General features: G+C 41.7%; 1 long non-coding RNA gene across 1 annotated transcript; it reads right to left on the reverse strand.

The window, feature by feature from the left end:
• Nucleotides 1-14,931: 14,931 nt before the first annotated feature.
• Nucleotides 14,932-20,855, reverse strand: LOC311131929. The gene is made up of 3 exons (XR_014613473.1): nucleotides 20,653-20,855; nucleotides 16,563-16,697; nucleotides 14,932-16,458 (listed from the first exon to the last, which is right to left on the reverse strand). It is a non-coding gene; the product is annotated as an uncharacterized lncRNA (long non-coding RNA).
• Nucleotides 20,856-23,314: the final 2,459 nt, after the last annotated feature.

A 23,314-nucleotide genomic window follows, 5' to 3' on the forward strand; every position in this document is an offset into this window, starting at 1 on the left:
GAGAGGCCTGTAATTTTCATCATAGGTACACGTCAATTATGACAGACATAATGAGAAAAAAAAATCCAGAAAATCACATTGTAGGATTTTTAATGAATTTATTGGCATATGATGGTGGAAAATAAGTATTTGGTCAATAACAAAAGTTTCTCAATACTTTGTTATATACCCTTTGTTGGCAATGACACAGGTCAAACGTTTTCTGTAAGTCTTCCCAAGGTTTTCACACACTGTTGCTGGTATTTTGGCCTATTCCTCCACGCAGATCTCCTCTAGAGCAGTGATGTTTTGCGGCTGTCGCTGGGCAACACAGACTTTCAACTCCCTCCAAAGATTTTCTATGGGGTTGAGATCTGGAGACTGGCTAGGCCACTCCAGGACCTTGAAATGCTTCTTACGAAGCCACTCCTTCGTTGCCCGGGCGGTGTGTTTGGGATCATTGTCATGCTGAAAGACCCAGCCACGTTTCATCTTCAATGCCCTTGCTGATGGAAGGAGGGTTTCACTCAAAATCTCACGATACATGGCCCCATTCATTCTTTCCTTTACACGGATCAGTCGTCCTGGTCCCTTTGCAGAAAAACAGCCCCAAAGCATGATGTTTCCAACCCCATGCTTCACAGTAGGTATGGTGTTCTTTGGATGCAACTCAGCATTATTTGTCCTCCAAACATGACGAGTTGAGTTTTTACCAAAAAGTTATATTTTGGTTTCATCTGACCATATGACATTCTCCCAATCCTCTTCTGGATCATCCAAATGCACTTCAGACGGGCCTGGACATGTACTGGCTTAAGCAGGGGGACACGTCTCGCACTGCAGGATTTGAGTCCCTGGCGGCGTAGTGTGTTACTGATGGTTGGCTTTGTTACTTTGGTCCCAGCTCTCTGCAGGTCATTCACTAGGTCCCCCCGTGTGGTTCTGGGATTTTTGCTCACCGTTCTTGTGATCATTTTGACCCCACGGGGTGAGATCTTGCGTGGAGCCCCAGATCGAGGGAGATTATCAGTGGTCTTGTATGTCTTCCATTTCCTAATAATTGCTCCCACAGTTGATTTCTTCAAACCAAGCTGCTTACCTATTGCAGATTCAGTCTTCCCAGCCTGGTGCAGGTCTACAATTTTGTTTTTGGTGTCCTTTGACAGCTCTTTGGTCTTGGCCATTGTGAAGTTTGGAGTGTGACTGTTTGAGGTTGTGGACAGGTGTCTTTTATACTGATAACAAGTTCAAACATGTGCCATTAATACAGGTAATGAGTGGAGGACAGAGGAGCCTCTTAAAGAAGAATTTACAGGTCTGTGAGAGCCAGAAATCTTGCTTGTTTGTAGGTGACCAAATACTTATTTTCCACCATAATTTGCAAATAAATTCATTAAAAATCCTACAATGGGATTTTCTGGATCTTTTTTTCTCAATTTGTCTGTCATAGTTGACGTGTACCTATGATGAAAATTACAGGCCTCTCTCATCTTTTTAAGTGGGAGAACTTGCACAATTGGTGGCTGACTAAATACTTTTTTCCCTCACTGTAGCTGTACCATGATATTTGCATTGCTACTAAGTAACCCTCCAATTGTTCTCCACTATTCACCCCGCTAAAGCCCCTCCCCATCCCAAGTTGGGTTGTCATCCCAGTGATCGGCATACCACCCGCGTCCCCCCGGATGCCTAGGCCACCCGAGAGGCCAGGACCCATCCTTCGAAAACAGCACACAGTGCCACCCACAAAACAGAAGCAGGTCAACCGCCAAAAGCATTTACAATGCTCTCACCTCAATATATATACAGTGGGGAGAACAAGTATTTGATACACTGCCGATTTTGCAGGTTTTCCTACTTACAAAGCATGTAAGAGGTCTGTAATTTTTATCATAGGTACACTTCAACTGTGAGAGACTGAATCTAAAACAAAAATCCAGAAAATCACATTTTAAGTAATTAATTTGCATTTTATTGCAAGACATAAGTATTTGATACATCAGAAAAGCATAACTTAATATTTGGTACAGAAACCTTTGTTTGCAATTACAGAGATCATACGTTTCCTGTAGGTCTTGACCAGGTTTGCACACACTGCAGCAGGGATTTTGGCCCACTCCTCCATACAGACCTTCTCCAGATCCTTCAGGTTTCGGGGCTGTCGCTGGGCAATAAGGACTTTCAGCTCCCTCCAAAGATTTTCTATTGGGCTCAGGTCTGGAGACTGGCTAGGCCACTCCAGGACCTTGAGATGCTTCTTACGGAGCCAGTCCTTAGTTGCCCTGGCTGTGTGTTTCGGGTTGTTGTCATGCTGGAAGACCCAGCAATGACCCATCTTCAATGCTCTTACTGAGGGAAGGAGGTTGTTGGCCAAGAACTCGCGATACATGGCCCCATCCATCCTCCCCTCAATACGGTGCAGTCGTCCTGTCCCCTTTGCAGAAAAGCATCCCCAAAGAATGATGTTTCCACCTCCATGCTTCACGGTTGGGATGGTGTTCTTGGGGTTGTACTTATCCTTCTTCTTCCTCCAAACACGGCGAGTGGAGTTTAGACCAAAAAGCTATATTTTTGTCTCATCAGACCACATGACCTTCTCCCATTCCTCCTCTGGATCATCCAGATGGTCATTGGCAAACTTCAGACGGGCCTGGACATGCGCTGGCTTGAGCAGGGGGACCTTGCGTGCGCTGCAGGATTTTAATCCATGACAGCGTAGTGTGTTACAAATGGTTTTCTTTGAGACTGTGGTCCCAGATCTCTTCAGGTCATTGACCAGGTCCTGCCGTGTAGTTCTGGGCTGATCCCACACCTTCCTCATGATCATTGATGCCCCACGAGGTGAGATCTTGCATGGAGCCCCAGACCGAGGGTGATTGACCATCATCTTGAACTTCTTCCATTTTCTAATAACTGCGCCAACAGTTGTTGCCTTCTCACCAAGCTGTTTGCCTATTGTCCTGTAGCCCATCCCAGCCTTGTGCAGGTCTACAATTTTATCCCAGATGTCCTTACACAGCTCTCTGGTCTTGGCCATTGTGGAGAGGTTGGAGTCTGTTTGATTGAGTGTATGGACAGGTGTCTTTTATACAGGTAACGAGTTCAAACAGGTGCAGTTAATATAGCTAATGAGTGGAGAACAGCATGGCTTCTTAAATCCATCCTTACCCCCTTGCAACAGTTGTGGGATTCACACACACACACACACACACACACACACACACACACACACACACACGTACATACTCTAACACACTCAACCCCTTTCCTCCACAATCAACCATAAGCTCAGATGCTCAACGGTTGTTACATCCCAGAGCTCAACTCAAGAAAGGACCTGATTCACGAATGCATATACAGTTACAGCTGTTTGAGAAAGCATGCAAGATTGAGAAAAAATTTACAAAAATGTGAGATTTGATTAACCTATGTCTTCCCATGAGACACAAACACTCTGGTCCCCCGTTGTAACCATTTTCCCCAAGCATCTCCGTGCAGTCAGATCTTTGATTATTTTGTGACACAAGGGCCACAATAATATGCCCCCTCTCTGATTGTCCGATTGTGACCCCCTCCCATGAGTTACTGCTGCCAGTATTGTCAGCACTGCCACTACCTGGGTGGGGGTACCCCACCGGAATCCCCACCGGCTAGGTACAAGGTCGTCAAGGTTCTCATTAGCAGCTTTGAGAATTTCCTTGTATATTATGCTCTCCCATCAGGGGGCTCTGGCTTTGTAGGACCAACCCTGCCAAGCAGGTGTGGTATCTGGACAATTTAAGAGGATGTTGACTCAGCTTAAGGGAGCATCTGGAGAGTAGTTCTATAGGGGCACCCTAAAACAGAGGAAGTCTGTTAGGTGGAGTCCTGGGATTGGTCTGTAGGGGAAAACACCCATATCAGGTTACATAGGATATATACTATGGTTTGGGACAAAGCACGGGGAGAATAACATATTAGAGATTGGAGCCGGTTATTCTCCAGATATCGGCAGATATCTGTAAATTGACGCTGGAATCGTTTGATATAATAAACCATTATAATCAAAGTACAGTGTCAGCGGATTTCCTTGTTCTCACAGCATAATTAGCATCATTTTCTCGACACTACATTAATGGCGACGAGGATGCCCACCCTGGGAAACTACATTAATGGCGATGAGGTATTTGGGTCGTGTTGCATCTTTTCTCAACGTTCCATTCATGGGCGCCGAGCTGACTCTCGCTCCAGAGTCCGCCAGATAAGGGTGAGTTTTCTCACTACTTTGGGCACTGGTTAGTTTGTGTGTCTGTGTGTGTGTGCGTTGAATGAATGCACTGTTAAGAACTTGCGTGTGTGCTTTGCTGTTATTTGCTGTGGGATAAGAGTCCGTTTAAATTTCTAAATGTGTTTGCGCTGGTAACAACGCAAACAGGGGGGAGTGTATATAGGGATATTTTGCTTGAATAAAATTCAAAAAGAATACAATGAAGGAAAGGCCAGGAACTAAGGAAAAATGTATACAAATTAGGACATCGCGGATCTATGATTAGCCCTCCAACGAGGCGATCATTAGGATGGGCCGAAAATCCGAAAAGCGCATTAGGTGGGTTTAGGTCAGTCCCGGGGACTGGGGTTGTGGTATATACATTAGATTGTAAGTTACCGCTCGACTTATAGTTGATGAAGTATATGTTTGATGTAACCGCTCATTGGATATCCGCGAACTCAAGGTAGCAGAAATTTAGGAACAAAGGAAAAATGGCGCGATGGTAGTAGCCTGCTTAGGGGTCCGTAGGAACGGAAATAAGCCTCTTAAACTGTATGTGTGTGTGTGTGTGTGGAAGAGAGTAGGGTTTGTGTTCTATGTTTTGTGTTGGTTTGTGAGCTCTGTTAAGTGTTACTGTTTGTCTGTTGGGGGAAAGAACGGAGGGACAGCGGGTCTGTCTACTTTCTGTTGGTTAGCTTGGAGAGAGCTGCTTGGGAGCTCTTCCCACTCTGAAATCGCATTGGTGAATGAACTACGCATGCGTGTGATTTTATGAGTTTAGAGTTACGTAGAGCAAATATGCCACTCCTCTGCCTGCACTGAGTTGCTGGGAGACGCATACTCAGAGCAGACAGAGAGGGAGGGGGAGATTTAGACACAAATGGAGTGTTCTGTTTGTTAAATCGGCTGTTGCTTAACGATGAAACTATTTGATTGAGATCTATTGAATTGATGAGAGATATGTTGACGAATTAAAAATAAAAATAAATAAAAAATAATTAAATAATTAAATAAAATGTTATTGAGCTATTTATACTATTCCTGAGTTAAGCTGTTTGCTTATTTTTAAGAGCGAGTATGACTAGAGGAGTATTGAATGGTTGCAATAACCCAGTGAGTGCATAAAATACTAAATTCTTGTCTGTTCTTTGTTCTTCTGTGATGTGAGAGACGATGAGGAGGAGACAGAGAGAGAGGAGGTGCTGACGAGTGCATAATGCGACAGAGTGTGCTGCAACGGATCAAGTCAAATCAAGGCTAGTACTGTTCTATTTACAAAACGTACCTTCCCATTGAGGATATTTTGGGTGCCTAGCATATTTCATGTTGTGACAATTTGACAGGGACTTGGCAACAGACTGATCAATTGATGTAACTAAGAATTGCATTTTGGAGTTTTTGTGCATGAGTGGGTTTGATTAGAGTTGAGTGGGAAATCGAGCATTGACATTATTCTGTAAAATTAAGGTAATTGGGTGCTTATTAGGCAATGGGTTTGTGAGTGCTGTAGTGTTGCTGGATTAGAGGTCTTTATTTTTTGGATTGCTCTAAGGTGACTACTTTCATTTACTTTTCCTGATCGGATGTGGTAAGATTGCCACTAATCAATAATTTGGTAAAATAAAATAAAATAAATTGATACAAATAAGTAAATTGATTAATAAATTGACGAATTGATTGATTGATTAATTAATTAATTTGGGGGGGAAAAGATTTAAAAAAGAGAGAAAAAAAAGAGGGAACCATAAGCTACATAGTATAAAATAATAAAATAATTCACAACAAAGGAATATAAAAGAGTTGTTACAAGGGGGAAAAAGGACATCAAAACTATGAAAGCAATTACTCCTGTTGATGTAGTAGAAAATAGTAATCCTTTAGTTAATGGTATTGCAAGGTTATCTGGAAAAGGGAATAAACGTTGGCGTGACATTGAACAACCATGGCTAGTGGAAGGGACTCTTAACCCTGACGTCATCAACATGATGAAAGTGCTTGAATAATAGAGAGAGGAAAAGCAGAAACGACCATAAAGATGAATCCAAACTCCAAAAGTAAGAAGAAAACGAGATGTCTGGAAACTAAGGGTGGAGTGAGGTTCAGGAGGATGGAACTTGAAGATGATGATGATGATGATGATGATCAGAGTGATTCAGAAGAGATCATGGGTGGATATGACTCTGTGATCAGAAGGAGGTTGGCAAGAGAGGAAAGAAGGGGTGATGGAAGTTGAAGAAGAAGGATACTAGAGATTCGATCTCTGATGAAAGTGAAGATGGAGAAAGCGATGAAGATTTGGAGATTAAAGGTGCTTTATGTTCAGCAGGATTTTATCCTACAATGATTAGCACAGAAGAAATAGAAAGAGATATAGACCGATGCGTATCATGCCTGGATAAGGGGAATAATTTAGAAGAAGTAAGAGAACTGGAAGAACAACTCAAGAAGCCGAAGATAGAGAAGAGAAAAAACTGCTGAGAAAAGGATCCCAAGAATTGGAGAAGAATAATACATTGAGGAAAGGAAAGAGAGCACAAGTAAGAAGAGGATGCAAGATGATATTTCGAGTACAGAACCTAGAATATAAGCCTTTGAAGAATACCGATATGTCAGATATACTTGAGAAGCTGCCTACTCTTCAAGATGGAGCATATCCTTGGATTTCAAAAATTGGAAGAAATTATGGTGGGAACATAGTCAGCCATAGGAGACATTAAGAGACTTTTGGCTAATCTCCTTGGGATTCCAGATATGGAAGAAATTTTTCAGAAAGCGGGACTTAATAGATATGTGGGGACTGAGGTGAATGACCCTGAATTGTTGGCTGCAAGTGGAAATCGGCTGTGGAGAGCACTGAAAGATACGTTTCCAACAAATGTGCATCCTGAAAACACTCTGATTGACCCACTAGGACAAAAAGAAAATCAGAGAGCCTATGTGTCAAGAGTTCATAAAGTGTGGAGAAATATTGCTGGAAATGATCCAGATGTGAGTCAAATTGAGAAGTCAATTTTGAGAGCTAAACTGCAGATGGGACTGCCCTCACCAGTAAGAAGGTGGTTGGAGTTGGAAGCATGACAAAAGGTGTCTATAGAGGTCATATAGCCCATCAAGTGGATCTATACAGGAAAAAGGAACACAACTAGAAAGAACAGGACCAAGAAACTCTCAGAAAACTTAATAAAATACAACTGGGGGAGAATAAGAAGGAGAAGAAATAAGCTTTGGTCATGAATAATCTGTGTACCAAATCAACAATCACTGCCACAGCTTCAACTGAACAAGGTCAAATGCAATTGTACCAGCCACAACTAGTGGTACAAATTGTTTCATATCCATAGATAGTTTCTGGACAGACACAGAATTGGAGAGGAAGAGGACGAGAAGGCTTAGAAAGAGGAGGAGGAGGAAGATTTAAGCCATACTTCCAACAATCTTGAGAAGTGTGTTATGATTGTGGACAGGTTGGTGACTTTGCTGTGAGTGTAATGGGCCAGAAGGAAACATAAGAGGGAATTTCAGAGGAAGATACAGGAGCAAGTGAAGATCATCTGGAGGACAGGTGAACCCTTATAGGGGCAAGGAGCAAGGATTCTAGGGGTGCCTAGAAGATCCGAAAGGGGGGTGTCAGCTGGTAGCACCAGTTAGGGGAAAAATATCCAACAATTGAGGTGAAAATAAACAACGGACCATTGGAAGTGATGGTGGATAGCGGAACTGCTTTTATCTGTGTTCAGCCTGAAGAGGTTACACATCTCACTATGTCAAATCAACTAATTAGGATAGGGATTTGAGGGAGTGAAACAGTTGATTACTCTTAAGGAACAAATTGAGCTCTGCTATGAAAATTAGAAAATTACAATACCCATACTGGTATCAGAACATACACCTATTGCATTGTGGAAATTGAATTGTAAAATAAGATGTACACCAGACGGCTGTCTGGTAGAAGTGCAAAAGGAAAAGGTTTACCAATTGTTGATGATGACAGAGATGGATTAGTCTATAGTATTCTGGATTGGAAATCTCAGTGAAGATTTTTTTGAAGCAGGCTAAGATATGGAAGAAATGTAAGGAAAAAATGCCAGATGCGAGGCTTCTGGAATATCCATTTCAACTCAGCTGAAGTATTTTAAGAATGCTGCCGAATTGAACTCAGGGGAATGGTTGAGTCATCAACTAAAGAAAGTTCAACTCAGCTTATGTTGAATAATTTTAGGACCACAAGGAGCAGCTATGAAGATAAACATAGATGATTATCTGGATAAAGAATTGGAGATTGAGAAGAGTGTGCCACATGTGACCTTGTTGGTTTCTGAAGGCTATGAGCAGAAGCAAATAGGAGAAATGATGACAGAAGCAGAGAAAGCTGTTTTTGTACCGATGAAAGAGAATTTTGGGGATTTGGAGGAGTGAAGATCAGCGATTTCTCAAAATGATGATTTTGGCTCAAGGACAAGGAGAGTCATAAGCTGTACGGATAACACATTAATCTATTTGCAGTGTGAAGATGAATTAAGAATCTAATAAAGAGGAGATGTTGCAAAAAGTTCAAGAATGTTTGTGTTATCAAAGTAGTACCGATATTGGATTTGTGAAATCAGCCCAATTGAGGTGAAAGTTGAACTTCGACGAGGAGGCAGACCTCCTTGGAAGAATCAGTATCCATTGAAAGATGAAGCAATCCAAGGGATTGAACCAGGAATTGAAGGACTTTCAAAAGCAGGTGTTTTGAAGACAATAGAAAAAATCCTCAGAGTAAGAATGTTTGTTGTTTTGGGAGAAACCATGAGGGGTTGATAGTAGCGCCTCTATACCTATTAGGTCTGATGATTCAGGAAGCTAGGGGTTAGCTAATGTTGCAAGGGGGGCGATTAGGAGAAAGATTATAAAGGAGTAGGGTTTTTGGGAACCATTTTTGCTTGAATAGATTGACTATGTCATAGGCAGGTGTCACGATCGTCAGGGAGAGAAGTAGACCAATGCGCAGCGTGATGAATGAACATGTTACTTTATTAATTAAAGCACGAACAAAAAACAATAAACGACTCGTGAAGTCCACGGTGACAATGACCGAACACGGAACAAGAACCCACAAACACAAAAGGAAAACAGACAGAATAAATATGGCTCCCAATCAGAGACAACCAGCCAACAGCTGACACTCGTTGCCTCTGATTGGGAGTCATTCAGGCCAACATAGAAAAACACAACCTAGAACCCCCAACATAGAAACAGAACACATAGAATGAACACACCCTGGCTCAACATATAGAGTCCCAGAGCCAGGGTGTGACAGTACCCCCCCCTAAAGGCGCGGACTGCAACCGCGCCTCAATAAGAGCAAAACAGGGGAGGGCTGGGTGGGCATACCTCCTCGGCGGCGGTTCTGGCTCCGGCCTTGCCCACCACCCTCCAATAATCCCCCCATAGCGCCCCTGGTCCGGTCTGGCCCCGCTGGCAGGAGCTGACCTGAACGTAGCAGGAACGGCTAGCTTCAGCTCCGTTGTGGAGCAGTTGAGCGGTACCTGATTTGGCACCGATGACCCAGGCACGGGTTGTGCCGGACTGACGACGCGTACCCCTGGCTTGGTGCGTGAGGCCGGAACGGACCGGGCTGACGATGCGCACCCCTGGCTCGGTGCGTGGAGCAGCAACGGGCCGGACCGGGCTGACGATACGCACCCCTGGCTTGGTGCGTGGAGCCGGAACGGGCCTCACCGGACTGACGACTCGCACCCCTGGCTTGGTGCGTGGAGCAGCAACGGGCCGGACCGGGCTGACGATGCGCACCCCTGGCTTGGTGCGTGGAGCCGGAACGGGCTTTACAGGGCTGACGACTCGCACCCCTGGCTTGGTGCGAGTGGCAGGAACAGGCCGGGCCGGGCTGGCGACGCGCACCATAGACTTGGTGCGTGGAGCAGGGACAGGCCGGGCTGGGCTGGCGACGCACCCCGTAGGCTTGGTGCGTGGAGCAGGGACAGGCCGGGCTGGGCTGGCGACGCACCCCGTAGGCTTGGTGCGTGGAGCAGGGACAGGCCGGGCTGGGCTGGCGACGCACCCCGTAGGCTTGGTGCGTGGAGCAGGGACAGGCCGGGCTGGGCTGGCGACGCACCCCGTAGGCTTGGTGCGTGGAGCAGGGACAGGCCGGGCTGGGCTGGCGACGCACACCGTAGGCTTGGTGCGTGGAGCAGGGATTGGCCGGACTGGGCTGGCGACGCACACCGTAGGCTTGGTGCGTGGAGCAGGGACAGGCCGAACCGGGCTGTGGAGACGGATAGGAGCCCTGGAGTGAAGAGCGGCCACAACCCGTCCTGGCTGAATGCCTACCCTCACACACTCTGTGTGAGGCATCCGCACAGGACGTACAGGGCGGTGTATCCGTAACCTGGTGGCCTCCAGAATCCGCCCCTCTTTTGCCTCCGTCAGCCCCGTCGTCCATGCCGTGTGCCCCCCCCCCCCCTAAAAAATGTTTGGGGTTGCCTCTCGTCAGTCTCACTCCATGGCCGGCGATCCTCCCATGTCCAGTCTGCCTGCTCCTGGACACGCTGCTTGGTCCTAGTATGGTGGGTTTTTCTGTCACGATCGTCAGGGAGAGAAGTAGACCAATGCGCAGCGTGATGAATGAACATGTTACTTTATTAATTAAAGCACGAACAAAAAACAATAAACAACTCGTGAAGTCCACGGTGACAATGACCGAACACGGAACAAGAACCCACAAACACAAAAGGAAAACAGACGGTATAAATATGGCTCCCAATCAGAGACAACCAGCCAACAGCTGACACTCGTTGCCTCTGATTGGGAGTCACTCAGGCCAACATAGAAAAACACAACCTAGAACCCCCAACATAGAAACAGAACACATAGAATGAACACACCCTGGCTCAACATATAGAGTCCCAGAGCCAGGGTGTGACAGCAGGTGGACAATCTGTCTGAAAAGTAATGTTTAAAGGGGGTGACTGTTATTCTTGGTTACATTCCTACACCAAGAGGTGCATAAGATGTCAAACTAAGCTAAAAGATGCTCAATCGTTTGCCAAGTTTTTGTGTAAAGAAGTCATAAGCAGGTGGGGACTTTCCGATCAAATATTCTAAAATTAGTGGGAAAGGAATTTGTGGATAAATCAGTGAAATGGTTTTTGAAAAATTAGGAGAAAAAGTCAGACTAAAAAGTTATGAAAACTAGAATTGAAGGAACTCTAGGACAGTCAGCTCAGCTTCAATGTTAGTAAGAGAGAGAGAACAGTGGTGAAGGGAATTTTAGAGTTAAGTGGAGAGATAATTATGGAGAAGAAGAGTTGTTATCAGGACAAGAAGTAGAAGCTGTTTCACCTAGTGAAAGGAAGTATATTTTGTACAATGATATGAAGTGGAAGAGGGTTATGAGTGATTGCTAACTTATTTTGAGTCATGTTAGAGGAAATATAAGGGAGAATACTATCATGGAGGTACAGGATGAGTTCTTTGATTTTAATGGAAGACAAGAATATATATCTGATCAATACTGCTCGTTAGGGAAGAGAGAAACTAAATGAAAGGCATATGGATTTGATTCCTCTGTGCAAATTAAAGATGGATGGGCAGGTAGGAATCTTTGGTTCAAGCAGTTACCTCATTCTGTAAGATCAGTGAGGAATCGTGAGGGTAAATGTCTGTTGAGTATTCCAGCACCAGGAACATGGGGTTGAATCTTATAGACGGTGGCTCAACCTCTATCAAGTACGTGTCAATCTTATGCTATATCAGGGCTGTTGTATCAGCAACAATCATTAACAGATATAACAATGTAGTTGTGGAAGCATTTGTTTAGGCCTAGGTTTAAGTGTTATTGGTTAAATGAATTAACCTATGTGAATTTGTTAGATAGGAAGGAAAATCAGTTAGTAGCGCTTCATGAAGCATTGGAGGTGAAACCCGTGAGGGCTAAAAGCTGTTTTTGTTTAAATAAAACATATGATGGAAAGGGGTTGTTTAGGGGAATATCAGATGGTGATGATTATATGATGACTTTGGGGTAAGCATGAACATAAGGTTAGTAATGAGAAATATAATGTAACTTTTGATGTTGAATTTAGTAAGAAGAGAAGGACTTTGATGGGGAAAGAGAAGTTTTTGCATGGTAATGTGACTATTGGGAATTTAGAGATATTTAGGGGGTTTGTGGTGAGAAAGAATATATTCTTACCCTATGGATGGAAAGGATGTTGTTACATGTTGAAGTTGAAGCTTCCATATGAGGTTTTTAAAATTAAAAGAGGGGAAGCACGGGGAAAGAGATAAATCTGATTCTGAAAGAGAGAAGTTTCATAGTCTGGAAGCCTACCATTGGAGGATAAGTCTAGGAGAGAAGTGGGGAATTTTTCCATGGTATGGTGTAACATTTTTGGAAGATAACATAGATAATATTACCTATACTTTGAAGGGTTTTGCAAATGAAACGATAAGAGGGTTTAACCTTCTGTCAACACTCAAAGGAGTATTGATGGATAGATATGAATGTTGATTTTTTCACATGTTTTTAAATATTATGGTGATAGTTAGTATTTTGTGATGAATCAAAGGGGGTAAATGGAATGTGATTATTTTATATATCATTTTTATATTATTTTTGATATTGATGTTTTAATTTGAATGTGTTGTTTTGCAAAATATACTGTTTGGTCTTTTCTTTTCTTCCAGAAGCATATGGGGGAATGTGTAAAGGGGACAATATGAATGGACAATATGAAGGGACAATATGAGTGGACTGGAGGAAATTGAACAAGGAAGGTGTGGAAATGTTCAGATTCCATCATCGACGTTGCATTGGAAGTCGACACTGCTGAGGAGATGAAGTGTAGTGGACTACATTCCAGTGTCTGCAATGATATATAGACATATTTGCATGTGTAATACATAATTTGTGTCATATTCTTTCTGTATTAATTTTTGAAGAATGATATTTGCTGTTATTGGGTACATGTGGGGATCTCAGATGTTTTTGTTTATTTTGTGGATGCTTAGGGATATTGGGTCTAGGCAGGGATAGAGAGAATCCACAGGAGGGTCCGATGGGTTGACCAGCCTGAATGTGGAAATGTTTTATTGTATTTTGTTTGCTGAGGCTTTCATGTGTATTTAAATTGCATCATAGTTTAAAATGCATTGATAAAGATGTATGAATTGATCTGGAGTACTTAAGTGGTTGCCTGGGGCAGAGGGGCCATGAGAGAATTTTACTGTCTTGATTGATTGATGGATATTTGGAAAGAAAGCTGCCAGACAGGTTTTTCGCTCTCACACTCCATAGAGATTTGTTCATATTTCATAGAAATGTATTTACACTCCATAGAAAAAGGTGTTTACTCTTCCTAAAATTTGGTTTATTGTTAAAGTTACTCAATAAGAGAAAAATTGTTATTTGTCATAAACCTATTCTTTTTGGTTTCGAGACTTAGTTAGTCTCGAAGGGGGGAAATATGTGGTATCTGGACAATTTATGACTTTGCTAATGGTTTCAAATGGTCTTAGAGGATGTTGACTCAGCTTAAGGGAGCATCTGGAGAGTAGTTCTATAGGGGCACCCTAAAGCTGAGGAAGTCTGTTAGGTGGAGTCCTGGGATTGGTCTGTAGGGGAAAACACCCATATCAGATTACATAGGATATATACTATGGTTTGGGACAAAGGACGGGGAGAATAACATATTAGAGATTGGAGCCGGTTATTCTCCAGATATCGGCCTATATCTGTAAATTGACGCTGGAATCCTTTGATATAATAAACCTTTATAATCAAAGTACAGTGTCAGCGGATTTCCTTGTTCTCACAGCATAATTAGCATCGTTTTCTCGACACTACATAGGCTCAGAATCTTGAGGGGGCGGTAGGTCTCTGACCGCATTTATCTTTCTGTTTTGGCTGCATATAGGCAACTTACAGCAGGGCCATAAAACAGATGGGGACTTCTCTTTGGTGTATGGGTCGCTCAGGTGGGTGTCTAGGATATAGGGTTGGGGACCGTTCCATCATGATAGGACAATAAAAAATAGATGTATATTTTATTTTAAAATGTATATCCCTCATCTGCACAAAATTGAAAGCTCTCTCTCACAATGTTTTTTGTTTGTCGCACCATTCTCGGTAAACCCTAGACACTGTCGTGCGTGAAACGCCCAGGAGGCCAGCCATTTCTGAGATACTGGAACTGGCTCCTACAGACAGTGAGTCAAGTGGCCGTGGCTTACTATATAAAGCAGGCAGACAGAAATCGAGGCATTCAATGAATATTCGATTGAACGTTAGAATGGGCAAAATGAGTGACCTATGCGACTTTGAGCGTGGTATGATCATCAGTGCCAGGAGCACACCATTTTCGTGAACGCGGTAGTGTATCTAATAAACGGGTGTATATTTCAGCAATAAGGCCAGAGGGGGTGTGGCATATGGCCAATATACCACAGTTGGCTGCACGATGAAACGCGGATTGCTAGGATACAGCCCTTAGCCGTGGTATACTGGCCATTTATCACAAACCCCTGAGGTGCCTATCATAAACTGGTTACCAACGTAATTAGAGCAGTAAAAATAAATGTTTTGTCATACCCACGGTATACGGTCTGATGTACCATAGCTTTCAGCCAATCAGCATTCAGAGCTCGAACCACCCAGTTTATCATAGGGTAAAAACTTGAAACAATTATAAACCTTATCATAGTTTGTTTAAGATGATAAACTTTATTATAGTTAATTATAGTTATCTATGCCATCAATGCGCCTTCTGTACCTGTATTGATAAGTCACATTGTATGTCATAGATTTTAATAATACTTTCATTGTTAATTAATAACTTTATCTTATATTAAAATTGAATGCATTTATTTTTCCTATGAAGGCACTTTTGGAGTGGACACTTTTTATACATTGATCTTAAAGTGCCCTGAAAATCAGAACAATGGAACTGATATTAAAATGAAAAGCAAGAGCAATTCAGATAAACCTATTTACTGTGATAAAAGATCATGATTTTAATAAATGAATATCTAAATATTGCACTCGGTCAAATAGCAATACAAAAAAATATATATATTTGGGTACCTTTCAACATTTGTACTATGAGAAATGAAATAATTTACAATTTGTATAATGAGCTATTTTTGTCCAAGGGCACTCACATGAATATGTTAATATTTTACTTGTTCACATAGCAATACCCGCCCCAAAAATGTATGTGGGTACTTTTCAACATGTATACAATGAGAAAGTAAATAATTTACAATTTGCATAATGAGCTATTTTGTTAAAAGGAACTCACAGCTTGATTGATTATAAAACATTAATATAAACCGATTTTGCAACATACCCTATCAACCAATGTGTTAATTCTACATTTTGAAATAAACAGAGCACCCACAAACCGAAAGCAGGTCATTGTAAAACAAACAAATTGACAGAGAGAAAGATCATTCTTCTACGCTCTTCATTCAGTTTTTAAAGGGAACTTTAGGATTTTGGCAATGATGCCCTTTATCGTCTTACCCAGAGTCAGATGAACTTGTGGATACCATTTTTATGTCTCTGTGTCCAGTATGAAAGACGTTAGAGGTTGTTTTGCGATCAAATGTTAACTAGTGTTAACACAATGACTGGAAGTTCCTGTCATTGCGCTAACGCTAGTTAACAATTGCATTAGCGCTACTTAGCAATTAGTAGTTAGCAATTGCGCTAGTTAGCAACTTTATTCAAACCGCACGCAGAGACTTAAAACTAGTATCCATGAGTTCATCTGACTCTGGGAAAGTAGATAACGGACCTCATTGCCAAAATCCCAAAGTATCCCTTTTTCACTCTCAGGAAGGCTCAGTCAATGTGACTCTTGCCCTCTATGTGGCGCTCAATGCCATAGTGAATGCATGATCAGGCTGGCTGTCGAACCAAACAGTAAAGTCATGGAGTAACTGAAGACATGGCTGCCCCCTGCTGGTGTGGTGAGAGTGGTTGGCCATGTGGTGGTTGAGGTGGAGATTATTGGTCCTTTTGTGGAATTCTGTTGGTCGGTTGTTGGTCCTATTGTAGAATTCTGTTGGTCGGTTGTTGGTCCTATTGTAGAATTCAGTTGGATGGTTGTTGGTCCTATTGTAGAATTCTGTTGGATGGTTGTTGGTCCTATTGTAGAATTCTGTTTGTTGGTTGTTGGTCCTATTGTATAATTCTGTTTGGTGGTTGTTGGTCCTATTGTAGAATTCTGTTGGATGAAATTGAAGAATTTACATTAGGCTACATGTTAATTCAGCATTAATTCACTCATGTCTATTAACTGAAATTAATTAGGGAAAGTTTGAAAATTACTGTGGGTGTTGGCCTTGTGGCGGTTGTGGCAGTTGTGGCAGTTGTGGCAGTTGTGGCGGTTGTGGCGGTTGTGGCGGTGGTTGTTGGTCCCATTGTAGAATTATGTTTGTTGGTTGTTGGTCCTATTGTAGAATTCTGTTGGATGAAATTCAATTATTTACATTAGGCTACATGTTCATTCAGCATTAATTCACACATGTCTATTTGAAACTGAAATTAATTAGGAACAGTTCGAAATTACTGGGGGGAATTACAATATAACTTTTCAGGTTTTACTGTATAACTTCTTTCATCCGAGCAAAAGTTCCTCATCTGCTTGCATGCACTATGCTTTTCCACACATTTACTATACCACAGGTCAATATAGTCTGCCAGTCTTACTGTCTGTCCTGCCCTCTATCCACCATTCATAGTGGCAATAGTGGTAGGTGGATCGTTTGTCCAGATCTGCAATAAGCTAACTAGCAATCATACCACACATAAAATCATTCAAAGCCTCACCAATTTTCTATATAAACCCACAAGAACAAGGGGAGTAGCTGATAGGCAGCGGAGGGGCAGGTGTGTCATGTCGTTGCGCATGAAAGAACAGTGAAGACATGAGACACACAGCTCAAAAAGCTCCCCTATTGATCTTGCTTAGGGACAATAAAATGATCCTACCTAGACTAGCCTACAACAACACCACAATGTGATGAATAATTGCATTATTGTTTTCAAGTGAGTATAAAATTCTACTCTAGGCTGGAAACTGCAATGAAAATGTAATTTGAATAAGCTCTGTGATTTGAATGTTTCATTTGATTTGGATCAGTTGTGGGTCTACTCTCAACAGTTTATAAGGTCTAGAAAGGCACAGTAGCAGGTCAGTCTGGCTTTATTTTTTACTTCTGATACTGAGATGCGCTGTCTGTTGGGGATCATCATTCTCCCAAGTCGTCCTATAATAATGTGGCCACATATGCTGTCAGCAGGCCCAGTTATTCCCGAAAGCTTAATGCGCGCTCTGACTCCTCTCCAATCCAAGTGGTTTTTCCTCTCACACGTAGAACCTAACGCTTCAATATAGCCTAAATATGTGTCATTTAACTTTTAAAATGTACTACCTTTTATGTGTGTGGCATAAACACAACCAGTTACAATGTTTTAATCTAATTAGGCTACTTAAAAAGTATCCTGTAGGCTACCTGCTCACGTTCGTCCACTTCAATATAATTCCACCATCCAAACTGTGCACCGGCTATTTAATTAATGGAAAGAGACATCTGTCACAAAACCACAAAAAGTTTAATGACATTCTGAGATTGTCAAGCCAAGCCTTTGATACTGGGTACAAGGTAAGGATGGATGTATTTTGTCTTTGTCGAGATTGACATAGGCGTAGTCTATTTGATTGTGGTGTTGAAAACGCAAATCATGATGTTGAAGCGCCCGAAGTCGGTAATCGGTATGCAGTTATGCTTTGCTTATTGGCTGTGTGGTGCATTGGCTGTTCGTTGCATGTACATTTGTTGCATATATTTGATATAATTAGCAATAAGGCCCGAGGGGGCATGGCCAATATACCACGGCTAAGGGCTGTTCTTATGCACGACGCAACGTGGAGTGCTAGGACACAGCCCTTAGCAGTGGTATATTGGCCATATATCACAAACCCCAGAGGTGCCTTATTGCTATTATAAACTGGTTACCACCGTAATTAGAGCAGTAAAAAAAATGTTTTTGTCATACCCATGGTATACGGTGTGATATACCACGGCTTTCAGCCTATCAGCATTCAGGGCTTGAACCACCCAGTTTATAATCATAAATATAGCATAAAAATGTTGAAAATCTGATTTCCACCTAGCTGATCATTGTCTGCAACCGCCTCCGATTGTAGTGTAATGAAACAGGTAGGGAGAGTGAGCTCGTCTGTGGTGGTTGGCGAACCCTCAACCTTATGGCCCGTAGCCCTGCGTGGCATCGACTGTGCCACAAAAGCATGCTGTAGTGGCAAAGTCGATATCCACATTTATAAACACAGAGTCACTACAGTTATTGTTATTTTTTTTAATTCTTTTCTTGTGAAAAGATTTTTTACATTGGGGAGGGGGGTGCATTTTTTAAATGAAACCTCGAGTTGGACCCCCACCCCCCAGTAATTGCAATTTTCCACCTTTGAATTACTTAAAGTCCATGGGAAAACATTTTGTTTCAAATATACACTACATGTCAAACGTTTTAGAACACCTACTCATTCAAGAGTTTTTCTTTATTTTTACTATTTTCTACATTGTAGAATAACAGTGAAGACATCTAAACTATGAAATAACACATATGGAATCATGTAGTAACCAAAAAAGTATTAAACAAATCAAAATATATTTTATATTTATAAACCCTTTGCCTTCATGACAGCTTTGCACACTCTTGGCATTCTCTCAACCAGGTTCACCTGGAGTTTCCACACATTCTGTGCACTTGTTGGCTGCTTTTCCTTCACTCTGTGGTCCGACTCATCCCAAACCATCTCAATTTGGTTGAGGTCGGGGGATTGTGGAGACCAGGCCATCTGATGCAGCACTCCATCACTCTCCTTCTTGGTAAAATAGCCATTACACAGCCTGGAGGTGTGTTGGGTCATTGTCCTGTTGAAAAACAAATGATAGTCCCACTAAGCCCAAACCAGATGGGATGGCGTATCGCTGCAGAATGCTGTGGTAGCCATGCTGGTTAAGTGTGCCTTGAATTCTAAATAAATCACAGACAGTGTCACCAGCAAAGCACCCCCACACCATAACACCTCCTCCTCCATGCTTTACAGTGGGAAATACACATGCAGAGATCATCCCACAAAGACTCAGCGGATGGAACCAAACATCTCATATTTGGACTCCAGACCAAAGGACACATTTCTACTGGTCTAATATCCATTGCTCGTGTTTCTTGGCCCAAGCAAGTCTCTTGTTCTTAGTGGTGTCCTTTAGTAGTGGTTTCTTTGCAGCAATTCGACCATGAAGGCCTGATTCACACAGTCTCCTCTGAACAGTTGATGTTGAGATGTGTCTGTTATTTGAACTCTGTGAAGCATTTATTTGTGCTACAATTTCTGAATTGCAGTTAACTCTAATGAACTTATCCTCTGCAGCAGAGGTAACTCTGGGTCTTCCATTCCTGTGGCGGTCCTCATGAGAGCCAGTTTCATTATTGCGCTTGATGGTTTTTGCGACTGCACTTAAAGAAACGTATAAAGTTCTTGAAATGTTCCGTATTGACTGACCTTCATGTCTTAAAGTAATGATGGACTATCATGTCTCTTTGCTTATTTGAGCTGTTCTTGCCATAATATGGACTTGGTCTTTTACCAAATAGGGCTATCTTCTGTATACCCCCCCTATGTTGTCACAACACAACTGATTGGCTCAAATGCATTAAGAAGGAAATAAATTCCACTAATTAACTTTTAAGAAGGCAGACCTGTTAATTGAAATGCATTCCAGGTGACTACCTCATGAAGCCGGTTGAGAGAATGCCAAGAGTGTGCAAAGCTGTCATCAAAGCAAAGGGTGGCTATTTGAAGAATCTCAAATATAAAATATATTTTGATTTGTTTAACACTTTTTTTGGTTACTACATGATTCCATATGTGTTATTTCATAGTTTTGATGTCTTCACTATTATTCTACAATGTAGAAAACAGTAAACAGTAAAAAATAAAGAAAAATTAGTAGGTGTTCTAAAACCATTGACCGGTAGTGTTTGACAGGGGTTCCTTTGTTTTACTGTTGGCCTGGGTTGGGGTCCCTGGGCATGAAAAGGTTGAAGACCCCTGAACTAATGTCACTTTTGAGAATATAAGTAGTCCAAATAAAAATATTGTTTTATAACTACATTTACTCATTAAATGATCCTCAAATTAATGATCCTCAAATTTCAAAAGAATACATGCGTTATAATCATAATTGTTGAGTTCACTGTTCACCAAACACTCTGTCTTAGTATTAGGAGCACTTAGATCTACTCAGGTCTCCCCATCTCTCCATTTTTTCTTTCTCCACCTGCAGAGCCTTGCTAAGAGAGTTGGATGCTAATGAGTTTAAAACGTTACCTGTGCCATGGTGGATGCCAGCAAGGCCAGTGTGAAGAATCCCAGAAATAGGTACTTCATATTACAGAGAGGCGAGGTGCCTGACGGGCCAGATACTAGAGGAAACTTCATTCCTGGGTCGACTATCCTGGGTTTGCTATCCTTGGTCCGATCTGGCTGTGTAGAGTCTTGACTTCAGCTGAGGGTGAGTTATATAACGTGTCAAAACGTGTCACCCTCCCCACCTTAGATACAGTCTGTCCAGGAAACAGCCCTGACCAGCTTACATTAGATAAGGGGAACAATAAATGCAAAGTTGCCAAAGCCTTGCCCATTAATTCTCAAGGACACTGATTCACTGTGTGGATCTATCATTTCCTGTTGTGTTTCTCTGTGTTTCCTGGTTCAGTGCAATATAACATGTTTTTCAGCTGTAAAAATGTCAATGATAGAATGCAAAAAATCTCTGGCATTCAAAATGGTGTACCAATAAACTTCACTTCATATTTGATTTTACCTGTCTTGTAATAATTCTACATTGTGCTGAATAGATTTTGGAAGACATTGTGCCCCAATGTAACAATGGTATGCCCATTTTAAAGTGCTTGAGATTGTGCATCGATCCCTTTAGACATATATTTCTTAACAGTGAAAAAAGAATGCTGCCACAGTCAGTTAACTTGTTAGGGCTAGGAAGATTAATGATTGTGCCACCTCAAAGGGGGGCCATGCAAACTAAACTAGGATTTGTACTTAGGGCCTATGTCATAGGCCTAGTGATCGACCATTGTGTAGATATGTGTAAAATACCTAGACTTACATAGCATTAACATTATAACAAATAACATTATTCTCTGTAGCGTCAGAGAAATAAACGATCTGGAAATTACCATTTCAAACTCATTAAATTTGCTTTTAAAACATTTTTTGACATTTCTCAGCTAAGTTGTAAAAGTGTGTCACTTTACTCTGATTTATAGTTTATGATTCATGTTGATTATGTTACACTGTTATTTACCACTGTCTCAGGAGATAAGCGGCAGGTAGCTTAGTGGTTAAGAGCGTTGTGCCAGTAACCGAAAGGTTGCTGGTCCTAATCCCTGAGCCGACTAGGTGAAAAATCTGTCGATGTGCCCTTGAGCAAGGCACTTAACCCTAATTGCTCCTGTAAGTCGCTCTACATAAGCGCGTCTGCTAAATGACTGAAGTGTAAAAATAAGCACCTAAACAGATATTAAAGTAGGGCACAAGTTACCAATCAGATCCCTCAATGTGACACCCAATTTCATTTATAATATACAACTTTTGACCAGGGCCCATAGTAGTGCACTATATAGGGAATAGGGTTTCATTTGGGAAGCCCCTCAGTTACCGATAAAAAACAATTACCTGATTAGATTCTAAGATTCACACAGGTGTCGAGTCGACCCTATGTCGGCAAGACACTGCTTATCACTTATAGCATGTGCACATAAAGGATCAGATACATAGGCTAACCAAGCAATAAGGCCTGATGGGTTGTGGTATATGGCCAATATACCATGACTAAGGGCTGTTCTTAAGCACGATGCAACACGGAGTGCCTGGATAAAGCCCTTAGCCATGGTATATTGGACATATACCACAAACCACCAAGGTGCCTTATTGCTATTATAAACTGGTTACCAACGTAATTAGAGCAGTAAAAAAAAAAATGGTCATACCCGTGGTATACGGTCTTTAGGCCTAGTCAGCATTTAGATCTGTGTGATTGGCATGAACCACATTATAAATGACATTTACTTGGTATCTAATCCGTACCACCCTCCAAGCTATGGAAAGTCATTAGAATGACGCCATCACCACTGCACCTGTTTCCTTATGACTGAGACATGAAACATTTTGTCTGGCTACCTGACTCTTTCTGCGGTCAACAATGCTACATTGTTGCATGGGTTGCAAGACCACAAAATACATTTTTTCAACAAGTCAGTAAATGTATTCTCTCCCAATTTCCAAATTCATTTCATTGCAGTAAATGTAATAAAGTTAACGGTATCTCCCTTAAACTACTAAAACAGCTAATATAGTCTGTACTATCAGGCTATCAACTATGTTCCGTAAGAGTTTTCAAGAGTAGTTTCATTTCACAATTCATAGTGTAACTATGTAGTTTCATATTCTCTCGAATTGGGCTTGTCTTCCTAATAAGCATTTTATTTGAGTATGTGTTGTGTTTTTATTGCTAGTTAATCATTAGTTGTTAACAATTTTTCCTTCAACCCTCATACCACCGACTGGGGTCATTCTGACCCCAGACGCATATTTTTGATCATAGCCCAAAGGTGGTTTATTAAATTCTTAGTTTTTTTCATGACTTTGTCAATCAACATCTTCTTAATAAATCTAAGTCATGGTATAGTGTTTTTATATCAATATGGACTTTTGAAAAATACAAGTCATTTGGGGTAATTTTGACCCCAGTCAAAAATACCTAATTCCGCTTTCCGCCTATAGTAATTTGATAGATAGGACCTTTATTTTAATTTAGGTTCCTCTGTAGACATAATAAGAAGTTATCCAGACCCCCAGAGGGTAAAGGGGGACCTGTATCAGTGATTTGGACCAGGCAGACAGATCACCTGCAGAGATACAGTGACAGAAAAAAGTATTTGATCCCCTGCTGATTTTGTATGTTTGCCCA

Source organism: Coregonus lavaretus (assembly GCF_964263955.1).
Source record: "Coregonus lavaretus genome assembly, chromosome: 7".
In the NCBI taxonomy this organism is placed as follows: domain Eukaryota; kingdom Metazoa; phylum Chordata; class Actinopteri; order Salmoniformes; family Salmonidae; genus Coregonus; species Coregonus lavaretus.